At 38.8% G+C, this 25,869-nt stretch overlaps 1 long non-coding RNA gene across 1 annotated transcript; it reads right to left on the bottom strand.

The window, feature by feature from the left end:
- Nucleotides 1–216: 216 nt before the first annotated feature.
- On the bottom strand, nucleotides 217–24,532 carry LOC139176550 (uncharacterized). Its single transcript, XR_011561012.1, has 3 exons — nucleotides 24,313–24,532; nucleotides 3,340–3,467; nucleotides 217–517 (listed from the first exon to the last, which is right to left on the bottom strand). It is a non-coding gene; the product is annotated as an uncharacterized lncRNA (long non-coding RNA).
- Between the last annotated feature and the right edge of the window lie 1,337 nt (nucleotides 24,533–25,869).

Below are 25,869 nucleotides of genomic sequence, written 5' to 3'. Positions count from 1 at the left end.
ACCAGTGATAACCTAACAGATGGGAAAAAGAAACACTAAAATGCATGTCAGCTTTCAATGATAGAGACCTATGACCCTCCTGTCTGTTGAGCTGTCATTCCCTTTTCGTGCAATGTCCATTGTCGGGGAGACCTCATGGTTCTCCTGTTTCTGTTCTTTCCATTTTTTTTATGGAAGAGTGTGTACAAAACTGTCACTAGGCAATTCTACATTTTTCTAATTTAGGAAGATATTTAAGGCGGCCATCTGACAGCAGGACAAAAAATATAAATTAAAGAATAAAACAAAACTATAAAATACATTTATATCTCTCTAATGTGATGGAAATGAAAAAAAAAAATAAGGACAAAAATTCAGTAACAGTTAACCAGCCCATTTGAAGAAACAGCCTACAGAGGATCAGTAGGAACCTACCTCCAGAACAATAGTTCAGGATGCCCATTTTCACTCTCAAGGTTGAAGGTGAGCTCTTCTCACTTGACACCATATGTGAACCTCTCAGCTCACAAAGCGACACCTGGTGCAGAATGTGCATTATCACATTACAGTGGAGACGATTCATCACAACTTTCAGAGTGAACTGGACTCTGCACAGGATGAGTCCAATTGCTACTGTCCAGAAACTGTGTTTCTATGGACAAACTGGGCTTTTCAAAGTAAATATTTTATTTCAAAAACTGAATCCTAGGTTCACAGATTCCTCTCTGATTAAGAAAATAATGTATATGAGAGAAAAAGGCCTGCCCCCCAAATATGGTTGTTTGTGAACATCTCAGGGTGAAGAGGAACAAGGTTAACTTGTTGACAAGAAAATGAATTCTATTCCTGTACATATATCATTTCCAATCATTTCTAAGATTTCTAAGTAACCAGATATTTCTAGATCAAATAATTTAAAATATGTTCCAGTTGAAATAAAAAGCAGCATTGAAATTCAACTGCAAAATGTCATATTCTTATTGTAAAATGCATATACTTATCAAATTATACAAATCTTTCTCTCCTTCTCTACATATATTACTTCCTTTTCTCCATATGCACCTACATGTACAGACTTACTTATCTCTCAATCTCTGCCAATTCATTTAACAATTTATCTGTTATTGTGTGTAAAGCCTGGCTATTCACTGAACAAGTAACAAAAAACAATTCACTGTGTTTTCAGCTGTAGGTTAGGTGAAAGTGTATTGTTTTTCTACATGAAGAATTTTAGACAACCCAATACTCTAGGATTAAATGTATGTTCTGGGTCATAATTCAACACCTAATCACTCCTCATTCTCATGGTCATGAACAGTGGCTATAGGATGATAAGTGACCAGCCCCCTAAAACACAGAAGTGAAAACTTTTAAGAGAAAGATGAAAAAGTGGAAGTGAAGTCATTCAGTCAAGTCCAACTCTTTGCGACCACATGGACTGTAGCCTACCAGGCTCCTCCGTCCATGGGATATTCCAGGCAAGAATAGTGGAGTGGCTAAGAGACACAGATGTATAGAACAGTCTTTTGGACTCTGTGGGAGAGGGAGTTGGGGGGATGATTTGGGAGAATGGCATTAAAACATGTATAATATCATATAAGAAATGAATTGCCAGTCCAGGTTCAGTGCAGGATACAGGAGGCTTGGGGCTGGTGCATTGGGATGACCCGGAGGGATGGTTTGGGGAGGGAGGTAGGAGGGGGGTTCAGGATAGGATAACATGTACACCCATGGTGGATGCATGTTGATGTATGGCAAAACCAATACAATGTTGTAAAGTAAAAAAAAAAAAAAAAAAAGAATACTGGACTGGGTTGCCATTTCCTTCTCCAAAAGTTGCCCCATTTAAAACAAATTAGGTGCCCTTACAAGGTATGGAATCCCATATTGTGTGTATGTACCTCTGTGTTCAATAGCATCTGAGTCTTTGAAACCCCATGGACTGTAGCCTGTCAGGTTCCTCTGTCCATGGGATTTTCAAGGCAAGAATACTGGAGTGGGTTGCCATTTCCTTTCCAAGGGATCTTCCCAACCCAGGGATGGAACTCATGTCTCCTGTGTCTCCTGCACTGGGAGGCAGATTCTTTACCATTGAGCCATCTGGCAAGGCCAGGTGGAGTACAAAGCCTTATTGTTCCTGGAAAAAAAAAAAAAAAGTGAAAGTGTCAGTCACTCAATCACGTTGGGCTCTTTGCATCTCAGTGGACTGTAGCCAGCCAGTCTCTCTGTCCATGGGATTCTCCAGGCAAGAATACTGGAATGGGTAGCCATTCCCCTCTCCAGGGGTCTTCCCAACCCAGGGATTGAACCTGTGTCTCTTGCACTGAAGGTAGATTCTTTATTGTGTGAGCCACCAGGGAAGCCCTTCATTGCTGACTCACCTCACCTCCAAATATCTGAACTAACAGACTAAGTGGGTCCTTGATGAAATAAAACAATAATTAAGATGGTGTCAAATTATTTCCAAGGATTACCCAACTGAGATATGAAGCAATGGTGGAAAATAACAGGTAATATTGTTATTCTAAATGAACAATTTTAGTGCTTCCCAGCTTGATGGAAAATGTGTGTGTGTCTGTGTGTGTCTTTGTGTGTGTGTGTGTGTGTGTGTGGTTATAAATAAGGAAACAGGAATAAAATTTAAAACAAAGAATTAGGGAATCTCTTTCTTTTTTAATAAGATTTTTAAACTATGTATTGAATTTGTTACAATGTTGCTTAGTTGTTTTTTACATTTTCGGATTTTTGGCTCCCAGGCATGTGGGATCTTAGCTCCCGACTAGAGATTGAACCCACAACCCAATCCCCTTACTTTGGAAGGGGAAATCCTAACCACTAGACTGCCAGGCAAATCCCTAGGGACTGTATTTTCAAATATACTGGAGGAATATAATTCAAAAAGGAGTAAAGGACAGCAGTTCAGACACCCAGTTTTGGAAGGAAATCAGAATGAAGCAGAAGAATTCCCTTCCAGCTACCATCTGAGAACTCATGGTGAATGAAGACCAAATGAGTAAATGTGGGTAAAGTTCTTAGAAACATGCACGTCAGTGTCAGCACTATCTGATAGTTCCATTAATAAGTCTGGAAAAAATAACATTACTTCCAGAGACAACATCTAGAAGGCTACAGAATAGGAAATGAAGGAAACAGATTTTAATGTACGTTCTACTGTAACCTGTGAATTTTCCACAAGTGTGTTTTTCTTGTTGCTTTTAATATAAAATATTTTTATAAACTAAGCCCCATGTCATGGCATGTGACACCCACTTTGGTCCCAAGGTGAGGAATCCAGTTAGGGTGCAGTGGGGATGGCTATTTCTGCTCTAGGATGTTGGGATCTCAGGAGAGGAGACTCACCAGTTGGGGTTGATACTGACACTAGGAGCTGGACTCCTCTGGAGGTGACGTCACTGTCAGGTCTGCAGCTGAAGCTGGGTATGCTGGCCGAGCTTCAGTAAGCCTCCCCACGAGGCCTGGGCTTCCTCCTAGAAGGCAGAACCGCAGAGCTCACTGTGGGTGGTGGAGGGCTCAAACAGGAGATAGACCTGAGTGGCTCATGGCCTTTTCAGGCTTAACTGTGGACATTGCACAGTGTTATTTCCAGGACATCTGTCAGTGGTAAGTAAGCCCTCATCACTCTGTATCAACTCTTGTTAAAGGAAAGGGCCTAGACCCACATCTAAGTGGGTGAAACATAAAAGAAATTGTATAGGTGTTAAGATTTATACCTGTACATATCAGTTTAAAAATACTCAATAGAAACACATGAAAAGATGCTCAGCATCATTCATCATCAGGGAAATGCAGATTAAAAAAACAAACAATGAGGTATACAAAAAACAAATGTTGGTGAGGATACTGAGAAAAATGAACCCTCCCACACTGTTGGTGGGTATGTAAATTGCAACAGACACTACAGAAAATAGTATAAACATTCCTCAACAAAATAAAAATAGAGCTACCATATGATCTAGCAGTTCTACTCCTGAGTATATATTTGAAGAAAACCAAAACCACTATTTCAAAAAAGTACATGAAGCCCACTGTTTAAAGCAGTATTATTTACAGTTTCCAAGATATGAAAGTAACCTAAGTATCCAGCAGCCAATGAGTGCATAAAGAAGATGTTATGTGTGTGTGTGTATATGTGTGTATATATATATGTGTGTGTGTGTGTGTGTGTATCTATATTCACAGACATACAATAGAAAGAATACTACTCATCCATAAAAATTAAAATATGCCATTTGTAGCAACATGGATAGATTTGGAAGGTATTATGCTCAGTGAGGAGAAGGCAATGGCACCCCACTCCAGTACTCTTGCCTGGAAAATCCCACTGATGGAGGACCCTGGTAGACAGCAGTCCATGGGGTCACTAAGAGTTGGACACGACTGAGCGATTTCACTTTAACTTCTCATTTTCATGCATTGGAGAAGGAAATGGCAACCCACTCCAGTGTTCTTGCCTGGAGAATCCCAGGGACGGGGGAGCCTGGTGGGCTGCCATCTATGGGGTCGCACAGAGTCGGACACAACTGAAGCGACTTAGCAGTAGCAGTAGCAGTATGCTCAGTGAAATAAATCAGAGAAAGACAGATACTGAATGATATCCCTTATGTGTGGAATATCAGTAACACAACAAACTAGTGAATGTGACAAAAAAGAAGCAGACTCACAGATCAGATCAGATCAGATCAGTCTCTCAGTCCTGTCTGACTCTTTGCGACCCCATGAATCGCAGCACGCCAGGCCTCCCTGTCCATCACCAACTTCCGGAGTTCACTGAGACTCACGTCCATCAAGTCAGTGATGCCATCCAGCCATCTCATCCTCTATAGATAGAGAGACCAAACTAGTGGTTACCAGTGGTTACCATTTCTTTCTCCAGGGCACCTTCCGCACCCAGGACTTGAATCCTCATCTCCTGTATTGGCAGGCGGATTCTTTACTTGAGAAGGAAAGCCCAGGGAAGCGCACAGATACGCATGAAGATACAGATATATATATGTAAAAATGAATCACTTTGCTGTATACCTGAAATTAACACAACATTGCAAATCAACTATATTTCAATAAAAGTTAAATATTAATTCCGTGTGTTGATTTTATATCCTGCAACTGTACTATATTCATTGATTAGTTCTAGTAATTTTCTGGTGGAGTCTTTAGGGTTTTCTATGTAGAGGATCAGGTCATCTGCAAACAGTGAGAGTTTTACTACTTCTTTTCCAGTTTGGATTCCTTTTATTTCTTTTTCTGCTCTGATTGCTGTGGCCAAAACTTCCAAACTTATGTTGAACAGTAATGGTGAAAGTGGGCACTCTTGTCTTGTTCCTGACTTTAGAGGAAATGCTTTCAATTTTTCACCATTGAGGATAATGTTTGCTGTGGGTTTGTCATATATAGCTTTTATTATGTTGATGTATGTTTTTTCTATTCCTGCTTTCTGGAGAGTTTTTATCATAAATGGATATTGAATTCTGTCAAAGGCTTTCTCTGCATCTATTGAGATAATTATATGGCTTTAATTTTTCAGTTTGTTAATGTGGTGTATTTCATTGATTGATTTGCGGATATTGAAGAATCCTTGCATCCCTGGGATAAAGCCCACTTGGTCATGGTGTATGATCTTTTTAATGTGTTGTTGGATTCTGCTTGCTAGAATTTTGTTAAGGATTTTTGCATCTATGTTCATCAGTGATATTGGCCTGCAGTTTTCTTTTTTTGTGGCATCTTTGTCAGGTTTTGGTATTAGGGTGATGGTGGCCTCATAGAATGAGTTTGGAAGTTTACCTTCCTCTGCAATATTCTGGAAGAGTTTGAGTAGGATAGGTGTTAGCTCTTCTCTAAATTTTTGGTAGAATTCAGCTGTGAAGCCATCTGGACGTGGGCTTTTCTTTGCTGGAAGATTTCTGATTACAGTTTCAATCTCCATGCTTGTGATGGGTCTGTTAAGATTTTCTATTTCTTCCTGGTCCAGTTTTGGAAAGTTGTACTTTTCTAAGAATTTGTCCATTTCTTCCATGTTGTCCATTTTATTGCCATATAATTGCTGATAGTAGTCTCTTATGATCCTTTGTATTTCTGTGTTGTCTGCTGTGATCTCTCCATTTTCATTTCTGATTTTATTGATTTGATTTTTCTCCCTTTGTTTCTTGATGAGTCTGGCTAATGGTGTGTCTATTTTATTTATCCTTTCAAAGAACCAGCTTTTGGCTTTGTTGATTTTTGCTATGATCTCTTTTGTTTCTTTTGCATTTATTTCTGCCGTAATATTTAAGATTTCTTTCCTTCTACTAACCCTGGGGTTCTTCATTTCTTCCTTTTCTAGTTGCTTTAGGTGTAGAGTTAGATTATTTGACTTTTTTCTTGTTTCTTGAGGTATGCCTGTATTTTTATGAACTTTCCCCTTAGCACTGCTTTTAAAGTGTCCCACAGGTTTTGGGTTGTTGTGTTTTCATTTTCATTAGTTTCTATGCAAATTTTGATTTCTTCTGTGATTTGTTGGTTATTCAGCAGCATGTTGTTCAGCCTCCATATTGAAATTTTTAATAGTTTTTCTCCTGTACTTGAGATCTAATCTTACTGCATTGTGGTCAGAAAAGATGCTTGGAATGATTTCAATTTTTCTGAATTTACCAAGGATAGATTTATGGCCCAGGATGTGATCTATCCTGGAGAAGGTTCCGTGTGCACTTGAGAAAAAGGTGAAATTCATTGTTTTGGGATGAAATGTCCTACAGATATCAATTAGGTCTAACTGGTCTATTGTATCATTTAAAGTTTGTGTTTCCTTGTTAATTTTCTGTTTAGTTGATCTATCCATAGGTGTGAGCGGGGTATTAAAGTCTCCCACTGTTATTGTGTTATTGTTAATTTCTTCTTTCATACTTGTTAGTATTTTCTTACATATTGCGGTGCTCCTGTGTTGGTTGCATATATATATATATATATATATATATATATATAAAATTGTTATTTCTTCTTCTTGGATTGATCCTTTGATCATTATGTAGTGACCTTCTTTGTCTCTTTTCACAGCCTTTGTTTTAAAGTCTATTTTATCTGATATGAGTATTGCTACTCCTGATTTCTTTTGGTCCCTATTGGCATGGAAAATCTTTTTCCAGCCCTTCACTTTCACAGAAATCCCTTGCATTCCTATACACTAATAATGAGAAAATAGAAAGAGAAATTAAGGAAACAACTCCATTCACCATTGCAACGAAAAGAATAAAATACTTAGGAATATATCTACCTAAAGAAACTAAAGACCTATATATAGAAAACTATAAAAACACTGGTGAAAGAAATCAAAGAGGACACTAATAGATGGAGAAATATACCATGTTCATGGATTGGAAGAACCAATATACTGAAAATGAGTACACTATCCAAAGCAATTTATAGATTCAGTGCAATCCCTATCAAGCTACCAACGGTATTCTTCACAGAGCTAGAACAAATAATTTCACAATTTGTATGGAAATACAAAAAACCTCGATAGCCAAAGCTATCATGAGAAAGAAGAATGGAACTGGAGGAATCAACCTGCCTGACTTCAGGGTCTACTACAAAGCCACAGTCATCAAGACAGGATGGTACTGGCACAAAGACAGAAATATAGATTAATGGAACAAAATAGAAAGCACAGAGATAAATCCATGCACATATGGACACCTTATCTTTGACAAAGGAGGCAAGAATATACAATGGATTAAAGACAATCTCTTCAACAAGTGGTGCTGGGAAATCTGGTCAACCACTTGTAAAAGAATGAAATGAGAACACTTTCTAACACCATACACAAAAATAAACTCAAAATGGATTAAAGATCTAAATGTAAGACCAGAACCTATAAAACTACTAGAGGGAGAACATAGGCAAAACACTCTCTGACATACATCAAAGCAGGATCCTCTAAGACCCACCTCCCAGAATACTGGAAATAAAAGCAAAAATAAACAAATGGGACCTAATTAAACTTAAAAGCTTCTGCACAACAAAGGAAACTATAAGCAAGTTGAAAAGACAGGCTTCAGAATGGGAGAAAATAATAGCGAATGAAGCAACAGACAACTAATCTCAAAAATATACAAGCAACTCCTAAAGCTCAATTCCAGAAAAATAAATGACCCAATCAAAAAATGGGCCAAAGAACTAAATAGACATTTCTCCAAAGAAGACATACAGATGGCTAACAAACACATGAAAAGATGCTCAACATCACTCATTATCAGAGAAATGCAAATCAAGACCACTATGAGGTACCATTTCACACCAGTCAGAATGGCTGCGATCCAAAAGTATACAAATAATAAATGTTGGAGAGGGTGTGGAGAAAAGGGCACCCTCTTACACTGTTGGTTGGAATGCAAACTAGTAGAGCCACTGTGGAGAACAGTGTGGAGATTCCTTAGAAAACTGGAAATAGAACTGCCTTATGATCCAGCAATCCCACTGCTGGGCATACACACTGAGGAAACCAGAAGGGAGAGAGACACGTGTACCCCAGTGTTCATCGCAGCACTGTTTATAATAGCCAGGACATGGAAGCAACCTAGATGTCCATCAGCAGATGAATGGATAAGAAAGCTGTGGTACATATACACAATGGAGTATTACTCAGCCATTAAAAATAATTCATTTGAATCAGTTCTAATGAGGTGGATGAAACTGGAGCCTATTATACAGAGTGAAGTAAGCCAGAAGGAAAAACACCAATCCAGTATACTAACGCATATATATGGAATTTAGAAAGATGGTAACAATAACCCTGTGTATGAGACAGCAAAAGAGACACTGATGTATGAAACAGTCTTATGGACTCTGTGGGAGAGGGAGAGGGTGGGAAGATTTGGGAGAATGGCATTGAAACATGTAAAATATCATGTATGAAATGAGATCCCAGTCCAGGTTCAATGCACGATACTGGATGCTTGGGGCTGGTGCACTGGGACCACCCAGAGGGATGGTATGGGGAGGGAGGAGGGAGGAGGGTTCAGGATGGGGAGCACATGTATACCTGTGATGGATTCATTTTGAAATTTGGCAAAACTAATACAATTATGTAAAGTTTAAAAATAAAATATAATTTTTAAAAAATGAAAAAAAAAATCATGAGTGGAAACTCTGGGCATGGAAAGGGTTTACCCTTTTTTTAACAGAATTTCCCATGTGGCTCAATGCTACGGAAGCCATTTGCTAATGCAGGAGACCTGGGTTTGATCCCTGCATCAGGAAGATGCCCTGGAAAAGGAAACAACAATCCGCTTCAGGATTCTTGGCTGGGAAACCCCATGAACAGAGGAGCCTGGTGGGCTTCCATCCATGGGGTCACAAAAGACTCAGACACATCTTAGCAACTAACATGCCCACACCCTCTTTTAAAGGCCTTTTGATTAATTAAATTTGGCCCACCCAAGATGATATATCTTTTAATAAAATTGACTGCTTAGGTCTGATCCATTAAATCAATTTAATTGCAGCTTCAAAATTCCTACACAGCAGTGCAAAGATGAGTGCGTAACTAGGTCATTAGGAGGTGTGTGTGTGCAATATAAAATAGTTATTTCAAAGCCTCCTTGAAGTTTCACAGGAGTGTAGCTCCTGCAGCCTACCCGATGTAGAAACTCACTAGAAAGGGAATTCTGCAGGATTTAGTTCAGAAGCAAAGCTGTGTGGGAAACTATGACGGTGGATATAGCAGTCATGGTAGTCTCAGGGGAAGCACTGTGGACAAGGAAAGCAAATTCATTTTCTGAGTGAGTGTATTTTCCAGGAAAAGCAAGATGTTACCCAATTCGATAAAGAAAGGGATTTAATGCAGTCAGCCAGCCACCAGGTAGCTGGCTGATCACCTCAGAGAACTCAGGGTCAGTCTCCGTTGTTGGGATATGGACACTCAACAGAGTCTACAGCCAGGCCAGCATTGGGGGTGGAATTCAGCATTGCTAAGATCATGCTGATCCCATCCTTGTCACCACGGCTGCTTTGTTAACATGAATCACTGAGCAAAGACAGAGATGGCTGAGCAGGATGCTCACAGACATTCATAGTAGAGGCCGTCTTATCACTTGATTGCTAAAGCCCCTCTGTTTTTGTTTGTTTGTTTTGTTTTCTTTTTACTAATTCACAAGGAACACGAATATCTTCCTATCCTGTTTCCAAAGACATCTATCTACATACCATCTTCAGGACTTTTTTCCCATGAATCTTACAATTGTGCCCTGATCATTTCACCAAACCATTGGCCACATTTCATGAATTGGTACTGAGCTGGTCATTTGGCATTTCTCCTTATAGGCAAAAGCAAACAGGCAATTACTCTGTCTGAAGCTCTGCCTTTTACTGAAAAACAAGTCCCTATGCCCAACTTACAGGGAGGCTAAACAAGAACAGAAGGTCACAGTGTGGAGCCCAGAAAGATGTACTGAGGGCCCTGGAAGGAGAGGAGTGGCTCATGCCTTAAAAACCCCAAACTCCCTGAAAGCTCTCAGTGAAGCCCTTTCCTAGAAATCTGAGGTAGGAGCGTGGTGAGTTGTTTAAACATCTTGGTGTCAGAGCCCTTGTTCTGGGGGTCAGGTCATGGTCAGGTAACTGTTCCTGTAAATATCTCAGTTAGTCTCTGCTCTGACAAGAAAGGGCAGGTCCTGAGGCACGACTTACCCTCCAGGGTCCAGTCCTGGCAGAGTCAGAGCTCAGCTGCCAGCGCCCTAAGTGCTGGGTCCTCAGACCTTTCTCAGCCGTCGTCACTGAGGGAGCCAGGTGCCGAACCCAAATGGCGCTCAGGCTCCTCAGGCCGGCCATGTGGTGGAGGGTGTGGGAGCAGGTCTTGCAGATGGCATCCCAGGCAGACGGTGCTGCCAGGAGGTGGCAGAGGCGGGGAGAGGGTCACTGCCTCCTCAAGGCCTGGGCCCAGCCAGTAGGGGCCACAGTGAGGGCTCTGGAGGTTAACAGGACGCAGCCCTCCATACATCTCCTGGGTCCCCAGGTCACCGCTGGTCTGAGGCTGGATTAACTGGAGCACCCTGGAGGGGAGGCCAGGATTGACTCTTACTTCACTGTCCATGTGACAACCCCTGCCCCACTGACCTTGCCTGAATGTTCCCACTAATGGTCACTCACTGTCAGTTGCTTCCTTGAGGAGAGGAACCCATTGCAAACTGCTGAACAGGACTTGTTGCCTGGTAACAGGGTGCAGAGTAATAGCTCACAGGTACGGCTGTGCTGAGGTTTGCTCTTGGCCATGCTCTGTTACAAGTCTCCTGGTCGAGTCTCCATTCAGCCCTGTCCTTTAGAGGTACCCCCAGACAGAAATTAGGTGGCCACAGCTGTCAGCTTTGGGTGGTCTCTTTATATCCCACAGTACTCTCTTTATTGGGCTCAAGAATGTGATATATGAGTTGGAGCCATGGACATGTGAGCTACTTCCTTCACACAAGCTACTTTTCCCTCAGCCCTGCTCAAGCCCTGTCTCCTTCATCCCCACTTCCATTTGATAATGGAGCACTGTCATACATGCCTGACTCTGTGCCTTGGTAGGTCAGAATATCTTGCCTCATGATGAACAGGCATAGAAAAATAAATAAGAAGATGCAAAATAATTTAAACATCCTATTTCTACTCATGTTTACAAGCAATATTCATTAAGACTCAGAGAATATTCAACACCGAGCTGAAGCTTAATGTCTACAGGCAGCAGTCAGACAGGAAGACTGCAGCAGACAGGAAGCCCAGGGGCACCAGCTGCAACTGCTCTGCCACTTAAGTCCCATGGGTCAGCAGATCTAATGGAGCTCGAAGCATTACTGGCAGATAGAGAGGTTGTTCAGTGCCACTGCCATCACCGACTCGATGGACATGAGCTTGAGCAAACTCTGGGAGGTGGTGATGGACAGGGAAGCCTGGCAAGCTGCAGTCGATGGGGTCACAAAGAGTCAGACATGACTGAGTGACTGAACTGAACTGAACTGGAGTACATTGTCAGTTGTTTGGCACAATCACTTTGTTTTATTTTATATTACATATAATTTTAATGAAGAAAGTAGTAAAAATGCTATGAGAGATACAAAATAAATTTTAAAAGATATGAACTCTGAAATTAGGCTGCTTGAGTATGAATCCTTAGTTTACCATTTACTTGGTCTGTATCCTAGGAGTGGTTAGTCATCCTTTTCCTATCTTGTCTTCCTAATCTGAGATGTAATAACATCTATTTCATAAAACTGTTGTGAAGAATAAATTATGTGTGTGTGTTTAAACTAGTTGCTACATCTAACGAGTGTAAATGTAATTATTATTATTCCTGGACACAAGGGAAAATATAAAAAAGAAATTACAGAATTAGATTTCAATACAGAAAATAGGTGAGCAAGTAACTTTGCAAGTATAATTAAATGTACTTTTATAGTAAAAAATAAAATAACTGATAAGACATAATAAATATCACTTTTTTTTGATCAGAATAAGAACCAAAACTTTCTGATATAAGACAGAAATGTGACCAAGAAGAACAGAACATTACTTGTGTTTCTCTAGAGTGTACTTTTCTATAAGATTCCTGTGTCCATACAGACCTTACAAAAGGTCAGGACTCATACCAGTCCAGATGAAAAAAAGAGACACCAAGAGTCCTGTCTGAGAAATCATGCAAACCACGTTAATTCTCTGAAAAGGAGTAAGGCACGTATGCAAGAGCACATTTTAAAACAAGAAATCTCATTTTCACAGAAAGAAACATAAAAATTGGATAACACTCATTCACACTTAGAAAACAAATTTTGTGGATCTAAATTAATATAGTTAATCTTCTACCTTCAAGTGGACATTTTGTTTACATTCCATCTTCTGATATATATAAAAAGTACTGACTAAAATATTTATTTAGAACATCTATATAACGTAGAAAATAACCATTTTATGGAATATTTTTAAACTTTTGTTTTTTGAAGTCACACAGCCTAACCTAAATAAAACAAGCTATTATTTATTGCTTACCAATAATCAACCAAAAATCTGCATTGCCGTCACACCTGATTTCCCTAACAAAGTTAAATGTTGTTATTCAGGAGACTTCATGGCTGACATTAGTTTAGGATAATGAAGGTGTGTAATTTGTTTTGTATAGATCAGCACTGTAGGAAGTAATGAACAAAGTTCTAAGGTGGGTCAGGGGTAAAGAATCTGCCTGCCAATGCAAGAGACACAGGAGAATTGGGTTTGATCTCTAGGTCAGGAAGATCCCCTGGAGGAGGAAGTGGTAACTCACTTCAGTATTCTTGCTGGAAACTTCCACGGACAGAAGAGCCTGGATGGTGGCAGTGCTTGGTGTCACAAACATGACAGCATGCACTTAAGCAGAACAGTACATAGAAGCAGCCATTATATATTCCAGTCCATTGCTATATTATGTTTTCTTACAACTGAATTATCTGATGGGAGTAATCCAATTACAGGCTACTGTATTAGGTAAGAAATAATTAGGTTAAGCAAAACCAATACAATATCGTAAAGTAATTAACCTCCAATTAAAATAAATAAATTTATATAAAAAATTATAACACATTTCTTAAACTTGAATATACTTTTTAACTGTTAATGTAGGAGTTTTACAGTTTAAGCTTAAGTGTACAGTCTTACAAAGCTTAATGTCAAAGAATTGTATCCATTTACTTATAAATTTTTATCATCTTAAGAATGCATTCCAACTTGTGACAGTTTATAACAAATGTCACAAGTCTGATCCTTGTTTTTCTTAATCATAAAGCTAAGGTATTTGACTAGGTAGTTCTTACTGTGAAACAAACATCAGAACTCATGAATAGCGGAATACACTTATCACATAAACACTAATGATAGATAAAAGCATAAGCTGAGTCTTCCCGAAGAATATCAGTTCCTCATAGCATTTCAATTTCCAGTCGTGTCTGTATAGGCCAAAGTGAGAGGCACCGGTTTTCGGGCTCCTATAACGCATTTTGTAAATTTAAGTAAATTAATATTTATGTCACTGTAACTTTTCCAAAAGAAAAAAGAAATAAAATATATGTAACAGAAATAGTTCAAACTAAAAAATGAAGTTGCTGATATACTATACTTACTAGTACATATGATTACACAAGCAATGTTATCGAGATGTTATCCACAAAACTAGAAAACATAACACTTTCTAATCTAAATAAATGAATGAGCATAGATTAAAATGTCATTAATGCCACATAAAAATTCTCGATGGTTCCTCAAAATCATAAATTTGAAGGCAATATGACATAGAATGACCCTTTGTATACAGTTTAGTCTACCTATTATATTGTCAAGGTATATTGTACTTATTTCGAATAATTGAAAATTGCTTTTTCTACCTGATTCTGAAGCAGTTTTGAAACTCAGCCCAAACAACTGGCACAGTACAGCAAGTTATTTCTAGCCTTGATGTTGCCCTTTATTTAAAATCAGAGCAACTATGAACATGAAGAAAGCGAAAAAAGACAGTTGGGTTCATATATGAAATAAATTCCTGAGAACAGGGAATTTGTCTATCACATGAGTATTGCTCCTTCTTGGTTGGTATGCTAATTTACCTGTTAGGATTATGGAGACCTCAGGTTAACATAACTCGAGTTCAATATTTCCACTGCTCTCAGTGAATAAAAAACGGGAAAATAATTAAATACTATTAAACATATCTCTCTGGACTGGGAAGATCCCCTGGAGGAGGAAATGTCAGCACACTCCAGTACTCTTGCCTGGAAAATTCCATGGACAGAGCAACCTGGTGGGCACAGTTCATGGGGACACAAAGAGTTGGACACGACTGAGTGACTCAGCACTCACTCGCTCAAACATGAATTAAGGCTGTAATTCCTTATGAGCTACATAATTTCAAAATGCCAAACAGAAGAAAAGAGAAAAAAATATCCAAAAGCTCTTGCTGAAAATGAACTCTCAACAAAAGGTAAAACAAAACAATAAGAAATGCAATCCTGAAAATCCCAACAAAGTTGACAGCTAAAAAATGATTTCTGATAAAATTAATTTGTAAAGAGCAACATTTCAAAGTCTTGAAATAAGTCTGAAAAAGATGTTCAAAATTATATCTGAAAGCATAACTTACATTTAAAAGAGTAATAAACTATGGAATAAAATAGAGTGAAATTAAACTACAGTAAATCAAACATCTAGATTCAATACTATTAATACTTTTGTAGTTCTTGAAATCACTGGTAAATGTTCATTTTCTAACTATGCTTATATACATATATATACACACACAAATATATATATTGCATCAGAGTTAAAAAATATTGTAAAAAGAAACTCTGAATAAGTTTTATTATTTTATAGTTATTATTTACCACAAATAAAGCTTATTAAAAATATGTCAGGTTAGAGAAATTGAAAAAAACACATGTACCCCACTGTTCATTACAGTACGATTTACAACAGCTAGAACATGGACACAATCTAGATGTCTATCGACAGATGAATAGATAAAGAAGCTGTGGTACATATTATTCCATCATAAAATGAACACTTCAGTCCCTTCTAATGAGGTGAATAAACCTAGAGCCTATTACAGAGTGAAGCAAGTCAGAAGAGAAAGATAAATATGGTATCCTAACACTGTGTGGATCACAATAAACTGTGGAAAATTCTGAAAGAGATGGGAATACCAGACCACCTGACCTGCCTCGAGAAACCTATATGCAGGTGAGGAAGCCACAGTTAGAACTGGACATGGAACAACAGAGTGGTTCCAAACAAAAAAAGGAGTACATCAAGGCAGTATATTGTCACCCTGCTTATTTAACTTATATGTAGAGTACATCATGAGAAATGCTGGGCTGGAAGAAGCACAAGCTGGAATCAAAATTGCCGGGAGAAATATCAATAACCTCAGATATGCAGATGACACCACCTTTTTGGCAGAAAGTGAAGAGGAATTAAAAAGCCTCTTGATGAAAGTGAAAGAGGAGAGTGAAAAAGTTGGCTTAAAGCTCAACATTCAGAAAACGAAGATCGTGGCATCTGGTCCCATCACTTAATGGGAAATAGATGTGGAAACAGTGTCAGATTTTATTTTGGGGGGCTCCAAAATCACTGCAGATGGTGATTGCAGCCATAAAATTAAAAAACGCTTACTCCTTGGAAGGAAAGTTATGACCAACCTAGATAGCATATTCAAAAGCAGAGACATTACTTTGCCAACAAAGGTCCGTCTCGTCAAGGCTATGGTTTTTCCAGTGGTCATGGATGGATGTGAGAGTTGGACTGTTAAGAAAGCTGAGCACCCAAGAATTGATGCTTTTGAACTGTGGTGTTGGAGAAGACTCTTGACAGTCCCTTGGACTGCAAGGAGATCCAATCAGTCCATTCTAAAGGAGATCAGTCCTGGGATTTCTTTGGAAGGAATGATGCTAAAGCTGAAACTCCAGTACTTTGGCCACCTCATGCAAAGAGTTGACTCATTGGAAAAGAGTCTGATGCTGGGAGGGATTGGGGGCAGGAGGAGAAGGGGACAACAGAGGATGAGACGGCTGGATGGCATCATCAACTCAATGGACGTGAGTCTGAGTGAACTCCGGGAGTTGCTGATGGACAGGGAGGCCTGGCGTGCTGCGATTTATGGGGTCGCAAAGAGTCGGACACGACTGAGCAACTAAACTGAACTGAACTGAACTGAACACATATATATGGAATCTAGAAAGATCGTACTGATGAAATTATCTTCAGGGCAGCAATGGAGACACAGACATAGAGAACAGACTTATGGACATGGGGAGAAGGGAGGAGGGAGAGGCTGGGATGTATTGAGAGAGTAACATGGTAACTTACATTACCATGTGTAAAATACATAGCCAATGGGAATTTGCTGGATGGCTCAGGGAACTCAAAAAGGGGCTCTGTATCAACCTAGAGGGGTGGTTTAGGGAGGGAGATGGGAGGGAGTTTCAAGAGGGCAAAGACATATGTATACCTATGGCTGATTCATGGTGATGTTTGGCAGAAACCAACAATTTCTGTAAAGCAAATATCCTTCATTAAAAAATAAATTAATTAAATAAACAAGCAAACTAAAAACATGCCAGGTGTTAGGGATTTCCCTGGAGATCCAGTGGTTAGGTCTCTCAGCTTCCACTGAAGCAGCACAGGTTCAGTTTTTTGTTGGGTAACTAAAATCCCACATGCCAGTTGGTATGGCCAAAAGGTTATATATACATATATAGATAGATAGATAGATAGATAGATTGTGTTAAGGAATAAAAAGATTCATTAAATAAATTAATTAAATAAACATGCCAAGTTAGTTCTCTATAAATTCTGAATTTAAAAACTCAAAAAACGTGATCAGAAAATGAAAAATCATAAGAATAATATAACACATAAAATATTAAGATACCACTTATAAAATGCTCAGAAGTAACACTGAAGTTTAAAAGAAAAATGTGCTCATGCAAAAATAAAGGTGATAAGTGGTACAGTAACAATATCACTGATATAAATTATTTTTCCTAAATAATCTCCAAAATAAACATAATTCCAATGAAAAAAAGAGATGTACAAAAGGGGAATCCACCTGCTATACATTTAAAATATAAAATAACACTGGCTTCCCTGGTGGCTCAGATGGTAAAGCATCTGCCTGCAGTGCAGGAGACCAGGGTTCAATCCCTGGTTTGGGAGGATGCCCTGGAGCAGGGCATGGCAACCCACTCCAGTATTTTTGCCTGGAGAATCTCATAGACAGAAGACCCCAGCAGGCTACAGTCCATGCGGTCACAAAGAGTCAGACATGACTGAGTGACTAAACACACACACAGAAGAAAAAAATTTATTTTTTAAAAATTGACCTTAAATACTATGACAAATATGCAATGTAACTAAATCACCAATGTTAGTCTCAAAGATACACATTCAATGTGCACACACAAAAAGGGAAAAGACCAAGAGCATAATTGATGAAAAATTTGGATTGGCAGGTAATCTGCAGAAGAATAATCAAAATAGTCAGAAAACAAAAGAATAATCAATCACATTGATGATCAGGAATATGCAAATTTAAAGATTATATGATACCCTTGTCCACCTATAATATGGATTTAAAATAGTCTAAAATACTAATTTTTAAGGCTGAGTGCTGAAGAATTGATGTTTTTGAACGGTGGCATTGGAGACTTCAAAAATATCAAGTTAGTCAATCCTGAAGGAAATCTGTCCTGAATATTCATTGGAGGGACGGATGCTGAAGCTGAAGCTCCAATACTTTGGTCATATGATGTGAAGACCTGACTCCTTAGAAAAGACCCTGATGCTGGGAAAGATTGAAAGCAGGAAGAGAAGGGGATGACAGAGGACAAGATGGTTGGATGGTATCATCAACTCAATGGACATGAGCTTTAGTAAGCTACGGGAGATGGTGAAGGACAGGGAAGCCTGGCGTGCTGCAGTCCACGGGGTTGCAAAAAGTCAGACACAACTGAGCGACTGAAGAACAATGACAATGATGCTACTATACACATATTAATTATTGATTTAAAATAGTCTAAAATATTATTCTTTTATAAAAATGTAAAGGAAACTCTAACACACTGCTGGCATATAAATAGAAATATTTTACGGTACTTTAGATTACATTTGGCTAATATCTGAGAAAGTTTAAGATGCCCTTGTACATGATCCCAAAACTCCACTTCCAGGTATATACCCTAGAATTGCTCTTATGTAAAGGCTTAAGTACAAAAATGTTCACAAAAGAACGTCTTAGGTCGGAAAAATATGCATCAGTGTTGCAATGAATACTGAATATGCATTAAATAGAATAGTGTGGAATGCTTCCATTGACCTCTTATTTCCCTCTGGTTCCCCAGGATAATTATGATCTTCTTTTTCTTTCACAATATTTGACACCTAGGCATGTGTTCACAGGTCATGATCAGACAAGATGAATATTGGCTTAAACTAATTCCACATCTGTGGACATTCAACTTTCTTCTTCCTTTCCTTCTAAGTCACCATGAATTCAGTATCTCTCCAGTCCCGTGAATGGAATTGCCCTTTGGGGAAGCTGGACATGAAAGTAATTAAAAATGATCTTTATGAGTTTCATGACATAATGTAGCTGTCTTTTAAACTGGGCACTCATTTGTACAGAAACTAGAAAAGATATGTACAAGTTAGGGTCTTGCCTGCAACTGTTTCTCCACCCACAAATTTACACAACAGGCTGATATTCCCAAGGACTGCATCTGAGACTCTGACAAGGATTGGGCTAGGCATCAGACTGCTCAGTAGTAATATAATGCAATATTTTATGTATTTTAAAAACATCAGTAGTAAGAATGTTATGTACAGCACAGGGAACTCTACTTAATACTCTGTGGTGAGCTGAATAACAAGGAAGTACAATAGGGAGGGGATGTATGTATAAGTATGCTGATTCATGTTGCTATACATTAGAAACTAACACAGCATTGAAAAGCAACCACATGTATACCTGTGGCGGATTCATCTTGATGTATGGCAAAACCAATACAATATTGTAAAGTAATTAACCTCCAATTAAAATAAATAAATTTATATTAAAAAAAGAAAACCACATTCCAATAAAACTTAACTTTTTTTAAAAAAATCACAAAAAAAAGAATGCTAGGATCAAAATTTTATCAACTAGATCACCTTCAAATATGAGGGGATAATTCATATATTTGTGTGTGTGAATATATAAATATATATACACATCTGTCTATCCCTGGTGGCTTAGACGATAAAGCTTCTGCCCGCATGCGGTAGACCTGGGTTCAATGCCTGGGTCAGGAAGATCTCCTGGATAAGGAAATGGCAACCCACTCCAGTATTCTTGCCTGGAAAATCCCATGGACGGTGGAAACTGGTAGGCTACAGTCCATAGCTTCGCAAAGAGTCAGACACAACTGAGTGACTTCACTTTCTTTCTTTCACTTTACACATCTGTGTGTGTGTGTGTCTGTGTATATATATATATATATATATATATATATATATATATATATGTTTCTCATACACTTTCCTCTTCAGAAGAGTTACCCCATAAATCTTTACATTTATATTTGAAGGAGTAATGAGAAGAAAAATTACACAACTACATGGATGTTAAATTATATGAGAATGAATATGACCAAGTATATAATAATTTGTTTTCTTGAAAAATTAATCAAGGATAAAATGAGACAAAATAGAAACCATATGCTACAGAAGTGATTCCAGGAAAGAGATCCTTAAAGCTGGAATCTGGAACAGGTTGTCTAATTTGGTTAGGTTAGAGGATGGCAATGGTTTATTCTTCACAGGACTGGGAGAGTGGAAGTCAATGTAATTCAGTGGCAAACAACAGCAACAACCACAAAACTTATCCCCTGTACTCTTCTGGAATCATGCTACAAGTTTTGGGCCAAAGAACCTCTTCTGTGGGCACGCTCAGAGCCTCTAATTTCTTGGAAATGCAGAAAACATATCTATCTGAATTTAAGTTCTCCAATTTAATCATAAGAGTAGCCATATTATAATGTAATTTCAAATGTTCTTTGACTTGAAATTTCTAGTCTGGATTGGGAAAGAAGGCCCTGAGAATGAGTTGTAACTTTGATAGACTCCTGTCAACCTGCTTACCTCCCATCTCTCTTCCACCCCTTCTCCCTCCTTTGGGGAGATTAGAGGAACCTTCCATTCCTTGTTTTGTCACTAAGTCATGTCCAACTCATTGGTGATCCCATGGACTATAGCCCCCTAGGTTTCTCTGCCCATTGGATTTCCAGGCAAGAAGACTGGGGAGGGTTGCCATTTCCTTCTCCAGGGATCTTCCCAACCCAGGGACTGAAGCAGGTCAGCCTCCTTGGCAGGCTGATTCTTTACCACTGAACCACCTGGGAAGCCCTAGAGGCCTGTGTAATGGACATGAGTTTGGGTAAACTCCGGCAGTTGGTGACGGACAGGGAGGCCTAACGTGCTGCAGGCCCGATGTACTGAACTGATGTATCAGTTCAGTTCAGTTGTTTTGGCATGTCTAACTCCTTGCAATCCCATGGAGTGCACCACATCAGGCTTCCCTGTCCATCACCAACTCCTGGAGCTTGCTCAAACTCATGTCCATCGAGTCAGTGATGCCATCCTACCATCTCATCCTCTGTTGTCCCCTTCTCCTGCCTTCAGTCCTTCCCAATATCAGGGCCTTTTCCAATTAGTCAGTGCTCTGCATCAGGTGGCCAAGGTATTAGAGCTTCAGCCTCAGCATCAGACCTTCCAAAGAATATTCAGGACTGATTTCCTTTAGGATGGACTGGTGGATCTCCTTGAGCTCTCAAGATCTCCTTGAGAGTTCAAGGGACTCTCAAGAGTGTATATACATACATACATTTTCAGAGAATAATGTATTTTGCAAAAATATTAACATACACCATAGACATCAATACAACCATCTGATTAAGTAGTTTGTTTATTATAAAGATTAGTAAACACAATTTTCGGAGAAAGCAATGGCACCCCATGCCAGGACTCTTGCCTGGAAAATCCCATGGATGGAGGAGCCTGGTAGGCTGCAGTCCATGAGGTCGCTAAGAGTCAGACACGACTGAGTGACTTCACTTTCATTTTTCACTTTCATGTATTGGGAGAACGAAATGGCAACCCACTCCATTGTTCTTGCCTGGAGAATCCCAGGGACAGAGGAGCCTGGTAGGAGGCCATCTATGGGGTCACACAGAGTTGGACACAACTGAAGTGACTTAGCAGCAGCACCAGCAAACGCAAGCTCTAGGCAGGGCCTTAAATTTAGAGTACATGAAAACTGATATGTCAATAACAAGTTATGTAAAAGTCAGAGTCTTCCTTAGTGAGCTCATAATATCTCAGAAATGCAAGATGAGAAAAATCAACAATCATATTACAATAAAGTAAATAGACATATAATAGACATAGGACCTTGTTCTGTTCCTAAGCCTATTATACTCGTAATAGGTAATGTAATCATCATGATACATTTATCATCCCCATTAGTAATAATAGAACATAAGGACTAAGCGAAACTCCACAATCTGACAACAGAATCCAGAATTCAATGGAAAGGGACACTCGGTTTATGTTGAAATTATTTTTGTGCCATGGAGGACAAGGTGGAGGGTACATGTGAGAATAAGAAGAGTGAAGCACAAGCCGATTCTTGAAGTGTCACCGAGAATTCCATGTGAAAATGTGAGAAAGACATTGCAAACCAAAAAGCAAATCATATGCAGGTCTTAGATAAAAATGATGTGTTTGAAATGTACTTGTTTGCTATGTGGTACAAGTGACTTCTGTTCACAATAAATACAAAAACATGGTGAAAGTGAGGATGAAAAGTTAGAGGGAATTAAGTTATATGAATGGAAGGTGTGTATTTAGAAGCAAAATTCACAGAACTTTGTGACTAATATGAGAAAGATGAGAGTCTTAGAATTATTGTCATATATTTTTATTGTCAATTTATCTACCTATAAAAGTGATATAGAAACATTCTCCCATTTAACCTTAACATGATTTCTCCTTGACTTAAAGTAATGCTGATATTTTTAAATCCAATATAATATGTATATTACTAATAATGACACATTGAGCAGGTTTTCAGCATATATTTAAAGAGTTCCTGATAGAAACCCAGACATCCAATATACTTGGCAGCTTATAAGAAAAAAACAACCCAGAGCCTTCTTTTACCTTTCTCCCCAAGAATAGAAATGATTTCTCAAAGATGGGACTCAAAAGAGATAATGCATTTTCTTACCAAGCAATAAAACAGTAGCAAGTTCTTCTTTTACAGATACCAGCTATTGCAAAAATCCCATACGAAATGTTCTGAAGATAGCAACATAATATGTCAGATGTAAGCAGACAGATCTGGAATAATCCGTCACCCCTCCTGAAAATGACCTGGTTTCATATTGTTACCCATGGCCACCCTACTTTCAATAAAATTTTTGCAAATGACTCTCTCACCCTCAAGTTGAGGTCTGTCACTTATTGGTATCGTTACCAGATTTGGGAAGGGTCGAAGAGCATCCTCCTTTGTGGGCCTCGGTTCTTGATAAGGAAACAAAGAAGAATCTGAGGTCTTACTCATGGCAAAAACAAGTTTATTAAAGAAAGAACAGAAAGAACACCTCAAGGAAGAGATGGGCTGGTGCAAGAGAGGCACTGCTGCTGGAATGATGAGGTAAGAAGGGTTTTCAAGAAAGGGCTTTTGCATATTCATTTAGGTGGACATAGACTGGCAGTTTTGATTGACAGTTGCAAGTTGCATAACAGCATACAGTATTGCTCATATCTTTCCATAATTCAGTATGTTTTACTCAAATGCATGTATGTATAGAACATTTATGAACATTTAATAGGCTCCCATCTGCCTAAGGCCACTTGAGGACACAACTGTGCATCAAGGGCAAGTGTCTAGGAGTTGAAGAAGTCCTGTGGTTTGTTTGTATCCTTTGCGTTTCAAGGGCACATATGTAGAGTTGGAGCAGTCTCTGTGGTTACTTTGTAGCATATATGTGAGCACTCCTGGGCCACACTGGAGCTTGTCTGGGGTGGGCTTTATAGAGATCAGCTTGAATCTTTTTTAGCTAGGCCACCCCTCGTTGCCTATGCCTAACTTTCTACCTAACAGTATCAAATTTGGAAACAATCAGTGAAGGTAAAATTAACTTTAGAGCAAAAAGCTTACTAGTGAGATAGACAGCTGCTATTTAATGGGAAAATGTTAGCAAGAAGATAAATCCCTGGTGGCTGAGACAGTAAAGAATCTGCTTGCAATGTAAGAGATCCTGGGTAAGGAAGATCCTCTGGAGAAAGGAAGGTCTACTCACTCCAGTATTCTCACCTGGAGAACCCCATGGACAGAGGAGCCTGGTGAGCTACAACTCATGGGGTTGCAAAGTCAGACAAGACTGAACAACTAATACTAACCAATACTCAAGTAATTCTTCCACTTAATAACATAAGAAAAGATGCTATAAAGCAAAACCATTTTGTATCTCAATTGCTGGTATCATCATCATTTACCACCAGATATCAAGGCTCTTATAAACCATTGGTAAATAAGATTGTGAAGCATTAGTGTAAAAATAGGAAGAAACAAAAAGTCCAGTAAAACAGAGTAAAACAGAAGCCAGACAAACATATATTAATACTTTACAAAGTTATGTTATGTGTAAGAAATATTCCATTGCAGTGAAGTGAGAGGCAATTGTACTATTTTTAGGAAATTGAATGAGTTTGTTTAAATAAGTACACAGAAAAAATAATAATAATGTAACCACCTACCTCATACTAAGGGCTTCCCAGGTGGCTCAGTGGTAATGATCCACCTGCCAAGCAGGAGACAGGGGACACAGGTTCTATTTCTGGGTTGGGAAGATCCCTTGGAGGAGGAAATGGCAACCCATTCCAGTATTCTTGCCTGGAAAATTACATGGACAGAGGAGGTTGGAGGGCTATAGTCCATGGGGTCACAAAGAGTTGGATTTAGTGACTAAACAACAACAGCAACCTCACCCTAAACACATAAATATATTCTAGATAGATTATAGATATAAGTGCAAACAAAAATAGAATTGTCTCTTAGAAGATAAAGCATAAGGAAACATTTTCAAAATCTTGGAGTAGGAATTATTTCTTAAGCAGGATTTGCAAAGTAATAATTACACAGGAAAATACAAGGAACTGAAATGTATTACGAATAAGAACTTCTGCTTACCAAATGGATTTTGTGAGTAAATACACAGGCCAAAGTATGAAGAAGGTTATCTGAAATATATATTATTCTAAGAAAAGACTCACAGTCCCAATTATAAAGAAGTTTAGTGTACTAATAAGGCAAATAACCTAAATCAAATCCCTTATGATTATACAGTGGAAGTGAGAAATAGATTTAAGGGTCTAGATCTGATAGATAGAGTGCCTGATGAACTATGGAATGAGGTTCGTGACACTGTACAGGAGACAGGGATCAAGACCATCCTCATGGAAAGAAATGCAAAAAAGCAAAATGGCTGTTTGGGGAGGCTTTACAAATAGCTGTGAAAAGAAGAGAAGCGAAAAGCAAAGGAGCAAAGGAAAGATATAAACATCTGAATGCAGAGTTCCAAAGAATAGCAAGAAGAGATAAGAAAGCCTTCTTCAGCAATCAATGCAAAGAAATAGAGAAAACAACAGAATGGGCAAGACTAGAGATCTTTTCAAGAAAATCAGAGATACCAAAGGAACATTTCATGCATAGATGGGCTCGATAAAGGACAGAAATGGTATGGACCTAACAGAAGCAGAAGACATTAAGAAGAGATGTCAAGAATACACAGAAGAACTGTACAAAAAAGATGTTCATGACCCAGATAATCACGATGGTGTGATCACTCACCTAGAGCCAGACATCCTGGAATGTGAAGTCAAGTGGGCCTTAGAAAGCATCACTACGAACAAAGCTAGTGGAGGTGACAGGATTCCAGTTGAGCTATTTCAAATCCTGAAAGATGATGCTGTGAAAGTGCTGCACTCAATGTGCCAGCAATTTTGGAAAATTCAGCAGTGGCCACAGGACTGGAAAAGGTCAGTTTTCATTCCAATCCCAAAGAAAGGCAATGCCAAAGAATGCTCAAACTACCGCACAATTGCACTCATCTCACACGGTAGTAAAGTAATGCTCAAAATTCTCCAAGCCAGGCTTCAGCAATATGTGAACCGTGAAATTCCTGATATTCAAGCTGGTTTTAGAAAAGGCAGAGGAACCAGAGATCAAATTGCCAACATCTGCTGGATCATGGAAAAAGCAAGAGAGTTCCAGAGAAACATCTATTTCTGCATTATTGACTATGCCAAAGCCTT

The sequence above is a fragment of the Bos indicus genome, chromosome 16, assembly GCF_029378745.1.
Source record: "Bos indicus isolate NIAB-ARS_2022 breed Sahiwal x Tharparkar chromosome 16, NIAB-ARS_B.indTharparkar_mat_pri_1.0, whole genome shotgun sequence".
NCBI lineage: Eukaryota > Metazoa > Chordata > Mammalia > Artiodactyla > Bovidae > Bos > Bos indicus.
The sequence above is the reverse complement of the archived record's forward strand: the minus strand, read 5'-3'. Positions and strand labels throughout refer to the sequence as shown.